The sequence below is a fragment of the Spermophilus citellus genome (assembly GCF_964194105.1).
Source record: "Spermophilus citellus genome assembly, chromosome: X".
Lineage (NCBI taxonomy): Eukaryota > Metazoa > Chordata > Mammalia > Rodentia > Sciuridae > Spermophilus > Spermophilus citellus.
In genome coordinates, this window is record NC_138190.1 from 75,218,699 (window position 1) to 75,237,808 (window position 19,110).

The following is a 19,110-nucleotide window of genomic DNA, read 5'->3' on the forward strand; positions in this document are numbered from 1 at the left end:
TGGCAATCAACACAGGAATGGATAAAGAAAATGTGGTATTAATATGCAAGGAATTCTAGTCAGTCATAAAGTCAAATGAAATTGTCACTTGCTGGTAAATGGATGAACCTGCAGAACATCATGCTAAGTGAAATATGTCAGACTCAGAAAGTCAAGGGTCTAATATTTTCTCTCATATTCATAATTTAGACAGAAAAAAGGAATAAAAAAGGATACATTATAAAAATAGAAGGGAGATCAGTAGAGTAGAAGCAAGAGGCAAAGGGAGAGGGAGGAGGAGAAGAAAAGGGGAAGAACTGGGGATGAAAGTGACCAAATTATGTGTATAAATATATAACAATGCATTTCAATTTTATATATACCTATAAAGTACCAGTTAAAATATTAATAAATAGAAGGAAAACTAATAGAATAGAGGACAGGGCTCAGGTGAAAGAGGAAGGGAGAGGAAGAGGTAGAACCAGAGATTGAAATGGAGCAAACTAAATTATATGCATCTCTGAATATGTCAAAATAGCCCACACCATTATGTTTTGCTATAATGCCCTATAAAAAGATAACTAATATTTATATTATAGCATTGTTGTGCTGATTAGATCATGTTTAAAAAGTCCTAGCCCATAGTTCCTTTCTTCCATTCTCAATCAAAACAGTAGCAAGAATTTGTTTTTATAGCACAAAGATGGTAATAAATTAGTTTTTACCTCTCCCACTATTAAATCATCAAGGAAGCTATCCCATCATCAACGAAATTGAACAAAATTCTCATCCCCATTTGAATGGTTATTATAAAAAAATAACAAATGCTAGAAAGGATGTGGAGAAAAAGAAATTCTTACATACCATTGGTAAAAATGTAAATAAGTAAAACCATTATGGAGAACAGCATGGAAGTCTGCCATATACCCCCAAAAACTAAAAATAGATTTACCATATGATACAGCTATTCCACTTTCATGTCTATATGTAAAGGAAAGGAAATCAGAATAACAAATAGATACCTGCAATCCCAAGTTTCTTGTGTCACTATTCACAGTGACCAATACATTGAATCAACCTAGGTGTTCATCAAAAGATCAATGGATAAAGAAAATTATATATGGATTATATATGTGTAATATATATATATAATATATATTATATACACACATATATACATATATACACATCATATACACAGAAAAACACATTACACTCACACATACACAATATATAATGAAATATTATTTAGCCATAAATAAGAAAGAAATCTTTTCATTTGCAGAAAAATGTATGGAATTGGAGGGTATTAAGTGAAGTAAGCCAGCACAGAAACACAATTACTCCATGTTCTCTTTCATATGTGGAGGTTAAAAATGAAAAAGTTGACTTTAATATAGACTATTGATTGAAAGAGATTAGGAACAAAAATGAGTTGGATAAAGGGAGGCAGGATTTGATCAGTGTACATTGTATGCATATATTGAAATATCACACTGTCATGTTTATGTGTACGATTATCATGTTAATCATCATTTTAAGAAGCACTGAGGGCTCAGAAAATAAAGAACCATTGAAGTGAGAAATAACGCTTACAAATGCTTCTGCTGCCAAAGAGTGCCTATTTATTTGGTAACATGAATGACAACTCAGAAGACATCCTTTCAGATGGTCACCTATTGAGAGGAATTTTTTCCTTCAGTCCTCTAAATGAGTCTCAATTATGACCTATACTTGGGGGTTAAATCCATGCAAATGTGGTCAATTTATTGACCTGAATGACTGAGATGGTCATATGTGATCAAGAGATAATAGCCCTTCTTTCAAACAACCACAGAATTAATGACTTTAAAGATCCCATAAAATGGAGGTTATATTGTGAAAATGGCCATTCTGCCAAAAGTGCTTGCAAATTCAATGCAATTCCCATAAAATTTCCAATAACATTCTTCATAGAAATAGAAAACGTGATGAAATTCATTTGGAATAATAGAGGCCCAGAATAGCTAAAGCAATCATTAGCAAGAAACATGAAGCAATACCAAACCCAAATATTACTACAGAGTTACAGTAACAAAAACAGAATTGTATTGACAACAAAGTAGGTAAGAAGACCAATGGAACAGAAAAGAAGACACAGAGACAAACCTACATAAATACAGTTACCTCATACTAGACAAAGGCACCAACAACACATACTGGAGAAAAGATAGCCTCTTCAACAAATGGGGTTGGGTAAAGTAGAAATCCATATGTATTAGAATAAAAGTTAATCCCTAACTTTCACGCTGCACAAAAATCAACTAAGTGGATCAAAGGCCTAGAAATTATACCAGAAATCCTGCACCTACTAGAAGAAAATGTAGGTACAACACTTCAATATATTGGCACAGGAACTGACTTCCTGAACAAAAGTCCAAAAGCACAAGAAGCAAAATAAAAAAAATCAATAAATGGGATGGCATCAAACTAAAAAGTTTCCTCACAGCAAAAGAAAAAATCAAGAGCATGAAGAGAGAACCTACAGTATGGGAGAAAAACTTCAAACTGCACCTCAGATAGGGTATTAATTTCCAGGATATTCAAAGAACTCAAAAAGTTTAACACCAAACAAACAAACGAACAACAACAACAACAACAACAGTAAAAATGTGGATGTATAACCGATGTGATTTTGCAATCTGTATTTGGGGTAACAATGGGAGAATTATTATAAGTAGTTATAATAATAACTACTTATAATAATTCTGGGAGGTGAATATTATCTTCTTAACTTTATTGATGAATAGTCTGGGAGTAAAGACATTTTCTAACACATCTAAAGTTATACAGTGAATAAGCAGTACAGATATGATTTCATCCAAGTCTCTGAAATTAAAGCTCATAATATGTCTACTGTATCATATTTGCCACCATGGAGGCAATGTACTCAGCAAAAATGAAGACAGATTTTTACTTTCATGTACATGGGGGATATACTGGCTACTACAAATACTTCATTTGTTTCTTGAATGAGAAACTCTAATTTCCTAGACAGTTTATTGATTTATTGCTATTCTTCAAATGCATCTAATTTCATATATAGCCATAGAAAAGTACAAATGAAGGGTAAAGCAAACAGGTCTAATGGTCTAATAAAATAACTCAATTACAACTGATCATATACCCACAATATTTGGTGTTATCCAAATGCATATGTGTGAAACAATGCAAGAAAGTTAAGAGGTGAAATGATTGGATTCTAAGAGCCTTAAATTAATCACTGAATTAATCCACTGATAGGTATTACCTATAGGTAGGTAGGGTATGGCTGGAGAAGGTGGGTCATTGGGAGCAGGCCTTTGGGGTTTTTATTTTTGTTGATGTAAGGATAACTTTCACTCTGCTTCTTAGCTATGTCCTAAGCCACTTCCCTCGGCCAAACTTTTATGCTATGATGTTCTACCTCATCTGAGCATTGAAAAAATGGAGTCAGCCATCTATGAACTGAGACCTCTGAAACCATGAGCTGCTAAATAAACTTTTTCTTCCCTAAGATTGTTCTTGTTAGGTCTTTTGGTCCCAGCAGTGAAACTGCTGCCTAGAAGAAGTATTGTGTATTTTCACACCTATGGAAACTTAAAAAATAAAAAAATCCCATAATCATAAAAGAAACCATGAAAGTAGCAGAGGGATTACCAGGACTGAAAAAGGTCCCAGGGGAGGGAGGATAGACACAGAATAAGCATGAATGGACATTGTTATGGTTTGGATGTGATGTATCCTCTAAAAGTTCATGTGTGAGACAATGCAAGAAGATTCAGAGGAGAAATGATTGGGTTGTGAGAGTCTTAACCTAATCAGTGATTAATTCCTATAGGGATTAAGTGAGTGGTAACTGAAGTGGTATAGTGTGGTTGGAGGAGGTGGGAATTGAGGGCATGGCTTTTGGATATATACTTTTATCTGGAAAGTTGAGAGCTCTCTCTCTGCTTTCTGATCATCATGTAAGCTGCTTCCCTCTGCCACACTCTTCTGCCATGATGCTCTGCCTTACCTCGAGCTCCAAGGAATGGAGCCTGCTGTCTATAGATTGAGATCTCTGAAACTGTGAGCCCCCAAATAAACTTTTCCTCCTCTACAGTTTTTCTGGATAGGGTCCTTTACTCACAACAGCAAAAAAGCTGACTAAAACAGGCATGATCAACATATAATGTATGCATGTATGGATTATCACAGTGAATCCCAATTAATTTGCATAAAATTATAAAAAAATTATATAAAAATGCATAAAAACATTTCTAACATTTTGTGTTAATTATTATAATAAAAATAAATAAGAACCTAATATTAAATTACTTGGATTAATAACTGTGAAAGTAGGAATATTTGGTATTTATAAAACTCAAGAAATATAAAATCTAAGTACAATAAAGTAACACATATGTCTAGAGCTTCTTTTGGAGACATATCATATGTGAAAATTCAAGGTTACCTTCCAGTTTCAATAATTCAGTTACTGTTCTCCATAAAGAAAGATAAGTGTTTATTCTAGACTCCAATGATAGAGCTCTGCCAGTAGTTGTTGGTACTTTGTGGATATATAGAATGAGAGCAAATACAGTTTCATCTATCTATTCATTTAGGGTTGGAATTAATTCTAAGTAAAATTTAAACATTTCTATCTACATTTGCTTTTTTGAAAAGAGATATAGTAGTATCTAAGTTATATGCTAAAGAGGAAAACATAAAAATCAGAAGAAAAGTATAAATCGCTGGTATTTCAGATTATTCTTTCTTTTTTTTCTCTCTAAAGAGAGAGGTGATTTTTTTAATATTTATTTTTTCAGTGGACACATCTTTGTTTTTTTATTTTTATGTGGTGCTGAGGATCGAACCCAGCGCTCCGCGCATGCCAGGCGAGCGCACTACCACTTGAGCCACATCCCCAGCCCCTCTATCTTTCAAATAAGGACTTAGCAAAAATAATGACAATAATTATGAATCACATAAAATGGAAAAGACTGATTAGTATTACAAATCCAGGTTAAAGATGGATGTGGTAGAACATGACTATAATCCTGGTGACTCAGGAGGATGAGGAAGGAGGATTGCAATTTTGAGACCAGCCTCACTCAGCAACATAGTAAGAATTTCAGCAATTTAGCAGGACCTTGTCTCAAATAAATACTAAAAAATAAGGACTGGGGATGTACTTCAGTGGTAAAATATCATGGGTTCGATCATCAGTAACAAAAATAAATAAACATTTAAAAAAATCCAGGCTAAGAATAGAGACTCTACTATACAGTCTTCTTTTTCAAACAAAGAAGGTGAAAATGATGACAACAACAACAATAACAACACCAATATTAAGTTTAGCTAAATAGTCAAGACAAAAAGAGAACTATATTAAAAATCTCTGCATAGAGGGTTGGGGTTGTGGCTCAGAGGTAGAACATTCACCTAACATGTGCGAGGCCCTGGGTTTGATCCTCAGCACCACATAAAAATAAAATAAAGATATTGTGTTCATCTATAACTAAAAAATAAATATTTTTAAAAAATCTCTGCATAGATGTAGGAACAAGAGCCTCAATATTTTTGGCAAAGTTTAGGATTATGATTTTTTGTAAAGGTTTTCTGAGGACTGTAAATTAGTTAAATATCAGCTAGAATAATTCCAAGGGTTGTGTTGTACTGTGTGGAAATGACAAAGACAAATAAATTTATTCACCTTGTTAGTAAATGAAAATGTCCTAAAACTGCACACATGTAATCAGATGAACCTTATCCAAATTAGCAGACACTTAGATAAATGATCACAACCCGATGTTTTTTTTCTTCTCCACTGAAGTATACTGTTAACCCATATGATTCATACATAATGCCAACTGGGAAGAGAGGTTTACTCAATCACTTTCCTTTAGTGTATTATATGTTACAAATCACTAAATTTATTTGTATAGATAAGTTGCATGTAGTGTCTTGGGTATATACTATCATTTCTATATGAGGCTTAAAGCTGAAGTTGTTCAAGAATAAGATGTCAGCAGCACATGTAATTCTCTAAAATTTTGATGCTTAGATTAAGATAAAACTAAAATAAGGCATTCAATAGTTTTACCTTTAGTAAAACAAAGAAAGGTTTTCTAGCTTTTGTTTAATAAAAAAGAAGTTAATTTTTATATTTTAAAAGATAAGCAGATATTTGAAAGAGTTGGGATAGAGGAGGGAGCCTGGGTGTCCATATTGAAATAAAGGCATCAGAGAAGGTTCCTAATCCCAAATCCAAGGAAGCCAAGAGATGTTACATCAGCCCGAACTTCAGCCAAGGAAAGATGTTAAATATACATACCAGGAACTTAATTTTAAAGTTTTATGTATTATTATTATTTTTATTATTTGATACTCAGGATTGAACCCATGGGGCTTTACCATTAAGTTACAGACCCAGCCCTTTTCATTTTTTATTTTGAGAAGGGTCTCACTAAGTTTCCCAGGATGGCCTCAAAGTTGCAATCCTCTTGCCTCAGCCTCTCAAGTTGCCGGGATTATATGCATATGCCACTGTGCCTAGCTATTACCAGGAAATTTAATATAACAGCATGAAGTTTTACCTTCCTTTATACATAATTTCTTTTAAGGTTGGAAAATTAGAGTCAGTAGATCATCAAGTTTGATAACTATTTTTTTTAAACTTGAAAATGAGGTATAGAAATAAAAGAATTCATTCTTTCTTGCATATAATATGCACAGGTCCTGTACCACCTCATCAGAATGCTATCTAGAGGGCAAAGAAAATAGCACATTATTTAGAATGAAGGGAGTATATGTGGTAAATATTTTGAGAAAGTGAAAGCTTATCCTTATCTTTAAAAAAAATGGCACCATCCATGTTCCAAACCACTCCAATTTTAATGACTCTTCTCTTAAATCTTTCTCACTCAAACAAGAAGTAAACATTCATCAATTTACTATTATTTACCAATTTGAATTGATCCTAAGATTGGCTACAAGTATCATATTAATCCAGTTTTTAAAAAGTACACATTCCTTTAGGAAAACACAATCTTAGAAGGAGACGAATTAAGAACAAGAAAGAATTCTCTCACAATGGGATCCATCAAAAATCTTTCATAGCTAATTTCTTCCATTATATTTGAATACAAATAATTATCCACATGAGAAAGTGGACGAGTAGAGAAACTGAGCTAAGCTACCAGGGGATGCTGCTAACTTTAGATAACCAAAATAAAAACCAAGATTTCTTTATATCCTAAAGTAAGCAAAGGCATAAATCAATTTACATTTAATTAAACAAGCATATGCCTACTTTACAAAGCAATGTTACAACCAAATACTGGATTCTAAGTGACTAAAATGAATTAAATGAGTAAGAAAGTGATTTTCAACTGCAGAAGGCTATATAAATATACGGAACAATAAAAATGAAGTGAATAAAAATTATTAGGGACCTACTATCTAACAGGTAGTAGGGTAGGGACTTCATACATATTAAATTACTTACTACTCAGAGAATCTTTGCTAAATAGATATGAATAAATGTAATTTGAAAAAGAGCCCTTGAGACTCTGAAAGATTAGGCAATTTATTCAATATTACAATTTATAGCAAAATTAGTACCAGCACAATGTTTAGAACATATGAGTATATTTAAACTTGTCTTTACCATGAATTATTCTAATTGATGCTAACTTCTCTCATGTATTAAGTTCTTCAATACAGTATTGTTCAACTACATTTTCTTCCCAACATCTTACGGTATCTTTCAGGTGTCGAACCATGTATTTTACCTTTTTCTATAGGCTTCTCAAGGTAGACATCACTTATCCAATCCATCCATTACTATACTGAAAGACAAAAAGGGAATATCTTAGTTAAGCAGAATCTAAAAGGTCCCTGAAAATCAGAAAACAAACAAGATCACATTGAAGAAGTCCAATTCCTATATGCTGGCAAGAAAAACCCTGGCTGACTTCTATAAAAATGGACAAATAAAATGAATGGACAATTTACATAAAAGGAAGCACCAAAAGGCAAATAAACATGAGGAGATATCCAATGTCCTTATTAATCAGAGAAAAGTAACTTTAAGAAATTCAATAAAATTTTATGCCTACTGGACTGCCAAAAATATCAATCAGTTAATATAAACACTGTTGAAGGTGGAAAATGGGAAATTTCATTTAGCACTTGTGGGAGTGTTGTCATATTAGAAACTGTTTTAGCAATATACAGTGAAAATGAGTATGGACATACAGTATTAGCTAGCAACTACACTACCAGATACAAGCCTCAGAAAACATTTCACACATGTACAAGTAAAAACATCTTCACTGCAAGTATTGTTTGTAATGACAAAGAGTTGGAAAATGTCATTACTATGAAAATGGTTAAATGAAATATGATACATGTGTAGAAAAGAAAATTAAATGTATATACATCAATATTTACAGATTTTAAAATACAAGGTTGGCAGAGAGAAGAAATTTTGCCTGTGGACAACAGTGTAGTCTCATGCCCTTGGATCCAGTTTGCCTGTGATCTTTCCTTACTGAGGGGGTGTCCTACAGATTCCAGATTATTTTAGCCAACCACTCCACTCCACTTTATGGAATCTATTATATGTCTAAATGTGCTTTTCGCACTGAGATTAAAGTGAATGGGGCCACATAAGAACAATAATCAAGCACTAAAGGAGAATAGTGATCTAACACTAAAGGAGATTGTTAGGAAGGTGAGTTTATTCCATTATTATTAATAATAATGGAAAACACCATTATTATTAAAAGTAACTGATGTGCCAATGGAAAATAATTGATTGGATAACTGTGAATCTAAATGAATGCAGTAATTGGAAGAAATATTTGGAAAGAAAAATATACTTATAAACTATAACTTGTTGGAGAACAATAACACCAAAAAACAGAAAAATGTGAAGATTATGTTAAGATATTTAAAGAAATTTATAAAGTGCAGATTAACATATATAGCAAACTATACATTAATGGTAGAAATACAACAAATATTAGAGACGATGACTATTAATTAAATAAGGTTCACAGAAATAAAAATTATTTTAAATTAAGACCGAAAGAAACAAAGTATAAAGAAAAAGATGGAAAGGAAGAATGAACTTGGCAATATGGTGATAATATGTGGAGTGAAAAGGAAGTAGGTACATTGTGTTAAGGGCAAAAAAGTTGATATTCTGGGATGATCAGGAAATCATGGTAGAGATTATTTTAAAAAATTGGTGAGTGAGGTCACAAAGAAGTGGATGGGTGACAACTTTTGAAGGACACAGATACTAGAAAAAAAATGACACAAGCAGCACTAGTAAAAAAGAGCAGATTTTGACAAGGGAAGCATTGTGGTGAAATTATTGATGGTTAAAATGAAAGTGGCATCACAGAAAAAAATCAATGTATAACATTTACTGATGTAACATTCTGTTAAAAAAGGAAAAAAAAAAACCTCAAACCAAAAATCTAACTTCACACATTAGAAACGAGGAAAAGAAAACTAAACCAAATCTTGCAGAAGAAAAGGAATGAAGATTGGAACAGAAGGAAGATTGGAACAAAAAAGGACGTAGAAAAACAATATAGAGAGAATGAAAGAAATATTAAAAATGGTTCTTTGTAAAGGTTAAAAAAGAGATAAACCTGTACCAAATTGAGAAAGAATAAAAGAGAGAGTTCAAATTACTAAAACCCAAAAGTACTATTAGCTAGACAAAAGTTTTTAAAAGTAAAAGAGAATAATATGAGCAACTATACCAACAATCTGATAATCTAGGTGAGATCAACAGATTCATAGAAACACACAGACTAGCTAATTGTATCCTGAAGAAATATAAAATATGAACAAATCTATTAAAAAGAAATCAGGGCTGGGGAAATAGCTTAGTTGGTAGAGTGCTTGCCTTGCATGCACAAGGCTCTGGGTTCAATACCCAGCACAATAAACAAACAAACAAACAAATAAGGAAATAAAAATAAATTGAATCAAAATCAGCCCAAGAAGAAAGTCCTAGGAACAAATGGGTTCATTATTAAATTTTTCCAAATATACAAAGGAGAATTAATACCAATGTTTTCTAAACTCCTCTAAAAAATAAGAGCTCTCTCTCTCTCTCTCTCCTCTCTCACTCTCTCTTTAAAAAAAAAAAAATAAAGTGAAAAACTGTCTCATCCAAGGCATCAGAGAATGGCTGCTCCCATCCTAAACCACCACCCATCCGGATCTATGGTCACAACTGAAGAGTGAAAGAGCACTGCTTTGTCATTGGCTGGACCCTGCATCAGTCACAGTCAACAGAGAGAATCTGTGCCCACTATTTACAACTTGGGGCAGTGAAATAGTTCTCAATCTGATGAACCACCCGAGTCTCTTTACTACAGTATCCCAGATAGCAACACTGACCAGTGGAATTCTTCTGCACCACAGAACACCTATGGAAAACACCAAACATGAGAACCTGTGTTTTAAAACAGCTACCAGGCTCTATACCACCAAGAAAACAATACTGTAGAGGGAGCAGGTACATGGTGACCCACAGTAATTACAGGGGACACTCCAGAACCTGCATCCTGAACTGCATAAAATAGAAACAATCAAGATGTAACACTCTACTCTCTGAGCTGTCACCTGTAGGCTACTGAACTAACAAACCAGGACTGCCTGGTGGAAAGGAAGTGTTTCCAGTACTCCAGAAACTCTATAGGAATCCATAGTGAAAGACAGACAGATAACTGCTAAACATCCAAACTCAAGTGAAATCCAACATAGATTCAATGATAATTTCCTTCACTGTAGAGAACCACAGCAGAAGGGGCCCCAGCAAACTTCCAGCTGCTAGCAAACTTCCAGCTGCCAGCTGATGATTGGCTCACAGCAGCCCCAGCAAACTTCTAGCTGCCAACTGATTGGCTCCTCTGTGGTGATGCTCATTGGGCTGTTTCCCTGCCCTTTCAGACCACGGAGCTGCTCATTGGGGGACTTTTTTGGCTCCGCCCACACGACCCAGCCAATCGGCCTCAAGAGCAGGAGGAGTGGGGGAGGTTGAGAGGCTTGTGGGAAGCCGGTGGTGGCAGTTGGGCTCTGAAGGTTTTCCTGAAGAGCTGTGTGGTTTGGCGTGTGTGTTCTAAAAATAAAGTTTGTTTCTTTTGACAAGTGGCTCCTGAATTGTGCCCAGCCAGACTGCGGCATTTGGTGGGCCGCACGGGGGAACGACTGAGGGTAAGTGATAAGGTAAACTGCTTGCCCCTGAGGGCAGGGCGAGAGGATGGGTAGCCATTTTAAGATTCTTCTTTTGTTTTGCTTCACTTTTGTTTCAAGTTGCCTGTCCCTGGAGATGAGTGAGACGGAAGAAAAACCGCTCACATCTGAGGAAAAACTATTTGCGTCTGAGGAACAGATAGGGAGAAAGGGCGGATTTACATTTCAGGAGGCTAGAAAGGCTGATATAATGATTTTGTGTTGTTCCATTTTTGTTTCATTCTGTCTCGGTTTTGTTTGGTGTTATCTTGTTGGGTTGTATTATAGTAGAAATATGGGATCAGAAATTAGTAAAAAACAAACCGAAAGACTGTTAAGTAAATTGTTAGAGGAAGGAGGCATCCTAGTAAAATCAAGAGCAGTCAGGGCATACGTTGATACAATACAAAAATGTAGTTCATGGCGTTTTAAGGAGGAGTTGTTAAATATATCACAATGGAACCATCATGGTGAAGATTTAAAAACAATAGAAAACAAAAGCCCAGGGACTCTGCCATTTGGCACATTACCATTGTGGATGTTCATATCTTGTTTGCTCAGTCCAAAGCCTTCAGTTCAGACAATGGTAGAGGAAGGAGAAGACATATTGATTCAAGTAAAAGAGAAGATCTCTCAAGTTAGACAGAGGAAAAGATTCAAGTAAAAGAGAAGGTCTCTCGAGCTAGTCAGACAGAGGAAAAGATTCAAGTAAAAGAGAAGGTCTCTCGAGCTAGTCAGACAGAGGAAGAAAGTTTAGAGCAGAAAAAGCCATCAGGGGAAAAGTTACAACAGGAAAGTACTACTAACACCTTTCTATCACCAGAGGGTGTAAGTGTCTAACCAACAGCACCACCTCTACAGGAGAGTGCTACTAAGACCTTTCTATTACCAGAGGGCGTAAGTGTCCAACCAATAGCACCACCTCCATATGCTGGGAAGCCCCCAAACCCCGCAGTTGATAGTTGGGATACTGAGACAGGATCTCAAATATTAACATGCCCTGTATTTGAGCAGGCAGGAGGGCAGCGAATTCACCATGCTTTAAATTTCAAAAAAGTGAAGCAGGTAAAAGAGGCTGTAACAACCTATGGTCCTCAAGTACCCTTCACTGTAAGCATGGTCGAATCCATTACCAACTTGAGCATGATGCCAGCAGATTGGGTAATATGTGTAAAGCTGTGCTAAATGGAGGACAATGCCTGTTATGGAAGGTTGCCATGAGGAATTTTGCAAGGAGTCGGCTAGGCAAAATGCAGCAGCTGGTTATCCTCAGAGAAATCTAGATATGTGGTTAGTTAAGGGACCTTATGAGGATCAGAAGCAACAAATTGCATATGATCCTGGCATATACATACAAATTGCTGTGGATGCGGTTAGGACATGGAAGACTTTACAAGGACATGGAGGTTTACAAGGTCAATTATCTAAGGTAATACAAGGAGCTAATGAACCTCATGCTGAATTTGTAGATAGGCTTATTCAAACAGCTACCAGAGTTTTGGGGAATACAGAACAAGCAATGCCATTAATAAAACAACTAGCTTATGACCAAGTGAATCGTTGGTGCAGAGATATCATTAGACCATGGAAACAGGAAGATTTAAACACATATATTAAATTATGTAGAGACATTAATGAACAAGGGCAAGTCATGGCAGCTGCAGTACAACAGGTTTTAGATGCCAGGCCAAAAACATGCTACAATTGTGAACAAACAGGACATTTTAAAAGGAATTGCCCCATAGGAGGAGGGTTTAACAAAACTAGGTATCAAAGGAGTAGAATACCGGGTATTTGCCCACAATGCCATAGAGGGAGACTTTGGGCTAATGAATGCCGTTCTCAAAACACCATAGAGGGTACTCCATTATCAAAAAACGAACAAGGACCAGGTGTCCATCCATGATATCGTGGAGAAAGGCATCAGGCTAGACAAATAATAAAACAATGTCAAAATTGTGTAAGCTTTTTACCACAAGTTAATCTTGGAGTCAATCCTAGAGGACGGATACCTAACCATATTTGGCAGATGGACATCACACACTTGCCAGAATTTGGAAAATTAAAATATTTGCATGTTACAGTTGATACTTCTTCTGGATTTTTGATGGGCTCCCTTCATGCCGGAGAAAAAAACTAAAGATATTATAGCTCATTGCTTACAAAATTTTGCCACTGTGGGCGTTCCAAAACAGTTAATGTCCCTGGTTATACTTCTACCTCTTTTAAACAATTTTGCTCATCATTTGGCATTACTCATATAACAGGAATCCCATACAATCCACAGGGACAAGGCAGAGTTGAAAGAGCTCATCAAACTATTAAGATGTACTTATTAAAGCAAAAAGAGGGAATTGGGAAGGGGTATATATTCCCCAAAGATAAACTTAAAATAACACTCTTTACTCTAAACTTTTTAAATTTGGATTCATCAGGGCTTAGTGCTACGGAAAGGCATATGTGTCCAAAAAATGTACATAAGCCCAAGGTACTTTGGAAGGATATTCTAACAGGACCATGGAAAGGTCCTGACCCAGTAATTGTCTGGAGTCGGGGGTCTGTTTGTGTGTTTCCACAGGGAGAACAGCAGCCGATTTGGATTCCAGCGAGATTAACTAAGGTCTTGACCCAGTAATTTTCTGGAGTCGGGGGTCTGTTTGTGTGTTTCCACAGGGAGAACAGCAGCCGATTTGGATTCCAGAAAGATTAACTAAAGGGATTTCTACAGACCAAAAAGAAGATGCTTTGGCTCAAATCCATAACAACTGATATCCAAAACTCCAGTTTGGCTATTCTTACATCTACAACAGAACCAGGATGCTTTTTTCAATATCTATTTTATTATTGCCCTTTCCCACATCATGAAGTTCTATTTTGTTTTTTGAGCTCATACAGACCTAGGTTAATGTTTTGCTGATCAGTTCTATTTTTTGACTATAGAGTTTTTAAACATTGCTATGGAGATTTCACCTGTAAAAAGTTATAAGGCCTTTACTATTATGTTATGTGTTGTATGTATTATATTATGTGTGCACACTTGTGTTTTGTGTTGTATGTTTGTATGTACATATGTCCATATATCATATATGATTACTGCTCATGAAAAAATGGATCCAAATTTTTTTTTTATTCACGTGATTTAAATGGTTTAATTTAAATTGGGTAATCAGCTGTTGAGGATTGTTTTAATATGTGAACAAAAAGGAGGTTAACAGATCTGTTTGTTTATTTTCACCTTTCCTTTTCATTATATTTAATAATTCTGTTCAAGATAATGTAAATTGTTAAGAAAATTGTTTTCTTTTAGTGCCTTCTGGAATGTTACATAATTTTTTCTTTAGCCATTATTGCCAGAATTCCTATCTTCATCCCAGTGCTGGTGAAGGCAAAGACAAAAACCAATCTACAGCTTCTGCAATAGCCATCACTGAACTGCTTGCAGAACTTGCCTGGACTATGTATCACTTGTATGCAGTGTGAACTCACTTGTATGCATTGTGAACTAATTGTTGGTGCCGCGACTTGTGGCAGTGTTGGGGTATTTTTGCTGATAGTGTCATGGGTGATACAATTTTTCCAAAAGGAGCCGTCAATTGGCTTGGTGTATCCTCCTCCCTTCTGCTTGTGATGGTTGTTCAGCTAAAATTTGGGGGCCAACAGAGGTGAGGCAAAGAACCTCACACCCCCCCCCCCCCCCCGCTGGTACAAAGACCTATCTACAGGTGTGGCTGTATGCTGGACTGGTAGTCAGTGATGGGTAAGATCCAATTGCAATGGTACCAACCTAAGACAGGAGGCTGACGCCTTGAGGTCAGCTCATCCAATGATGGGTAACGACCATATGTTGTATTGGACAACCTAAGGCAGGCACGGTCCCTAAGCCACATGCTTGTTGTTTAAACAGAGAGGGGGAGATGTTGAGAGCCACAGCCGAAGGGGCCCCAGCAAACTTCCAGCTGCCAGCAAACTTCCAGCTGCCAGCTGATGATTGGCTCACAGCGGCCCCAGCAAACTTCTAGCTGCCAACTTATTGGCTCCTCTGCGGTGATGCTCATTGGGTTGTTTCCCTGCCCTTTCAGACCACGGAGCTGCTCATCGGGGGACTTTTTTGGCTCCGCCCACGCGACCCTCAAGAGCAGGAGGAGTGGGGGAGTTTGAGAGGCTTGTAGGAAACCGGTGGTGGCAGTTGGGCTCTGAAGGTTTTCCTGAAGAGCTGTGTGGTTTGGCGTGTGTGTTCTAAAAATAAAGTTTGTTTCTTTTGACACGTGGCTCCTGAATTGTGCCCAGCCAGACTGCGGCACTTCACCTTAGCAGATTTACTATAAATTATTCTAATGTCAACTTTGATCATATGTATTATTATTTATCTTAATTGCTAGTCATTATACTAATAGCAAACATTGTACCTTTAGCCCATTTGAATGTCTTTATTCTAATGTGTTAAAGCCTTGATTAGAAACAATCTTTATATCTTTGTTTTCCTAGTTCTAGTTTATACTTGCTCCTCTTACTCCCTATTCCCTCCTACATTATCTGCTGCTACTTCAAATACCCACCATCCATTTCTTTTTTCTATCTTGGTATGCATTATTCTTTTCTATTTTTTATTCTTTCTTTCTGCCCAATCTTTCTTCTCCTCCTGCCTTTTGTCTTCATTTAAGGTAATAGGAATTTTGCTAAATTTATTAACTAAATTTTGTGACCCATCAAAAAACTGTACTATAAGTTTATACTTGGATTTCAGGAACTGTACAGAAAAATAACCACAAAATTTTAATTTTTCATAAGGTTAAATATTATGAGGTTTGACTCTGAAGTGATTGTAGTAGGTAGGGTTCAGTGGCAGCTCTCAAAGTGGTGCTGATATTGGGATGTCAATATTGGATATTAACCCAACTCAAGGTTCTTAGGAGAAAGAAGCTCACAATGCAGTACCTTGCTTAAAATAATTGATAACTATCCCAACAGATTGCTTGCATAAAAACAACATGAAAAAGCAAGGGAACAAATCACCCCGAATAGTTTATAGTGCTTCAAAAACTGATTCCACATCAACAACACAGTACACAAAATTTCAGTGAAAAAAATTAGAAAGTTCATAGCTCAATGATTTAAAAGGAGACATAAGGAATAGAGAAAATACAGGAAAGGAAAGATAACTTCAATAAAGAAATAGACATTCTGAAAAAGAAACAAACAGAAATCACGGAAATGAAAGACTCAATAAACCAAATTAAAAATTCAATGGAAAGCATCACCAATAGACCACTTTGAAGGCAGATTTTCAAGTTTCAGAGACAAAGTATATAATTCATGAAAATAAATTTGACCATAAAGAAAAGATGTTAAGAGACCATGAACAGAATATTGAATAAATCTGGGAAAACATCAAGAAGCCAATTAAAGAAACATTGGGGTACATGAAGGCTCTGAAATACATGCCAAAGGGATGCACAAACATTTTTTCTTTTAAAATTTTATTCTATTTTTTATTTTTTCTAATTAATTATAAGTGACTGTAGAATGCATTTTGATATATTGAACACAAATTGATCACAAATTTTTATTCCTCTGGCTATAGATGGTGCAGAGTCACTCCATTATGCATAATCTTTTCAATGAAATAATATTAGAAAATTTTCCAAACCTTGAGAATAAGATGAAAATTCAAATAAAAGAGTCATATCAGACTCCAAGTATACAAAAAGTTACAATAGATCCACTCCAAGACACATTATAATAAAACTGTCTAATATACAGAATAAGGATAGAATTTTAAAAGCCTTAAGAGAAAAATGGCTGGTTACCTTCAGAGGGACACCAATACGAATTTCAACTGATTTCTCAATATAGATGCTAAAAGGCAGGAGGGCTTGGGATAATACATACTAAGCTCTGAAGGAAAACTAATGCCAACCAAGATTACTATACCTAGGGGCTAGGGATATAACTCTGTTGGTAGAGTGCTTGCCTTGCACACAAGCACTGTGGGTTCAATCCTCAGCACCACACACACACACACAAAAATAAATAAATAAATAAATAAAAAGAATGCTATGCCCAGCAAAATTAAGCCTCAGAATTGAAGATGAACTAAAAACCTCCCATGATTAAAAAGAAGCTAAAGGAATTCATAACAAGAAAGCTTATACTACAAAATCTATTCTTCATGAAATATTTCATGAAGAATAAATGAATGGAATATAGTCAAAGAATAGAAGAATAGTTATTTAAAGGTCAATGAAGACCAATTGAAACATTAGAGATACATCAAATGGTACAGAAAACAGCATCTCTCTATAATAAAATTGAATGTAAATGATCTAAACTCTTCAATCAAAATACATAGGTTGGACTGGGATTGTAGGCCAGTGGTAGAGCACTGGCCTAGCATATGTGAAGCCCTGGGTTCAATCCTCAGCACCACATAAAGATAAATAAATAAAATAAAGGTATTACATCCATCTACAATTAAAAAAATATAAAAAAATAGGTTGGCAGATTGGATTAAAAAACAAGACCCCAATATATGGTATTTGCACCAGACTCAACTCATAGGCAAAGACATCCACAGATTGAAGGAGAAAGGATGGGAAAAGAGATACCATGCAAAGTGTGTGTGTAAACATTCCATATCAGATAAATTGGACTTTAAGACAAGATTAATCAGAAAAGACAAAGAGGATCACTTAATACTGCTTAAGGGAATAATACAACAAGATATACTGATTGCAAATATTTATGACCCCAAAATGGTGCATATACATACATAAGACAAAACACTTATCAATATTAAAAATAAAATAGACCACAATACAATAATACTGGGTGACTTCATATATCTCTCACCACTAGATAGATCAAACAAAAATAAAGTTTTTTTATAATTAAAAAATATGATTAATAATATGGATCTAATGAGTACCTATAGAATATTTCATCCATCAATGACTGTGTTCACTTGCTTCTCAGTTGCACAAAGAACATTTTCTAAAACTGACCACATTTTAAGTCACAAACAAAATCTCAACAAATACAAAAAAAAAAAATTAGAGATAATACTTTGCATTCTATCAGATCATAATGGAATGAAATTAAAAATCAATAATAAGATAAAATAGAAACCACTCTAATACCTGGATATTATATAATATACTTTTGAATGATAAATGGATAGCAGAAGAAATCAGGGGAGAAGTAAAATTCTTAGAAGTAAATGAGAATAGTGATACCACATATCTCATAGCATTGAATCCATACATCAAAAAAATAGAAAGTTAGCAAATAAATAATTTAACATCATATCTCAAGGCCCTAGAGAAATAAGAATAAACTCATGCCAAAATCAATAGAAGACAGGAAATAATTAAAATTAGAGCTGAATCAATGAGATTGAGGAAAAAATACAAAATATCAACAAAACAAAAATTTGTTTTTTCAAAGGCTAAATAAGTGATAAAGCCTTAGCTAAACTAACCAAAAGAGAGAGAACACTCAAATTAAAAAAAAACATTAGAGATTAAAAAGGAAATATCACCACAGACACTACTGAAATCCAGAGAATCTTGAAAAACTACTTGAAAACTTATACTTCAATAAGCTAGTAAATCTTAAAGATATCAAAAAATACCTAGATACATATGACCTGACCAAACTGAATTATGAGGTTATCGAAAATTTAAATAGATCAATATCAAGTGGGGGAAGTGCAGGGGAATGAATTAGATAAAATTATATTTCATGATTTTGTGATTATATATAAATGTATCCATGTCATATATAATTAAAAGAATAAAAAATTTGAAAATGAGACATTTCAAATAAATATATAGATATGCATAATTAAATGATTAGCTTTTAGATTTG

General features: G+C 34.9%; 1 protein-coding gene across 1 annotated transcript in view; it reads right to left on the reverse strand.

Moving 5' to 3' along the window:
* Positions 1 to 19,110, reverse strand: part of ZC3H12B (zinc finger CCCH-type containing 12B) — a 313,257-nt gene that overhangs the window by 113,028 nt on the left and 181,119 nt on the right. The window contains exon 4 of the mRNA XM_081276399.1: positions 7,776 to 7,832. The gene's annotated coding sequence lies outside the window, so the exon portion shown is untranslated. The remainder of the gene's footprint in view (positions 1 to 7,775; positions 7,833 to 19,110) is intronic.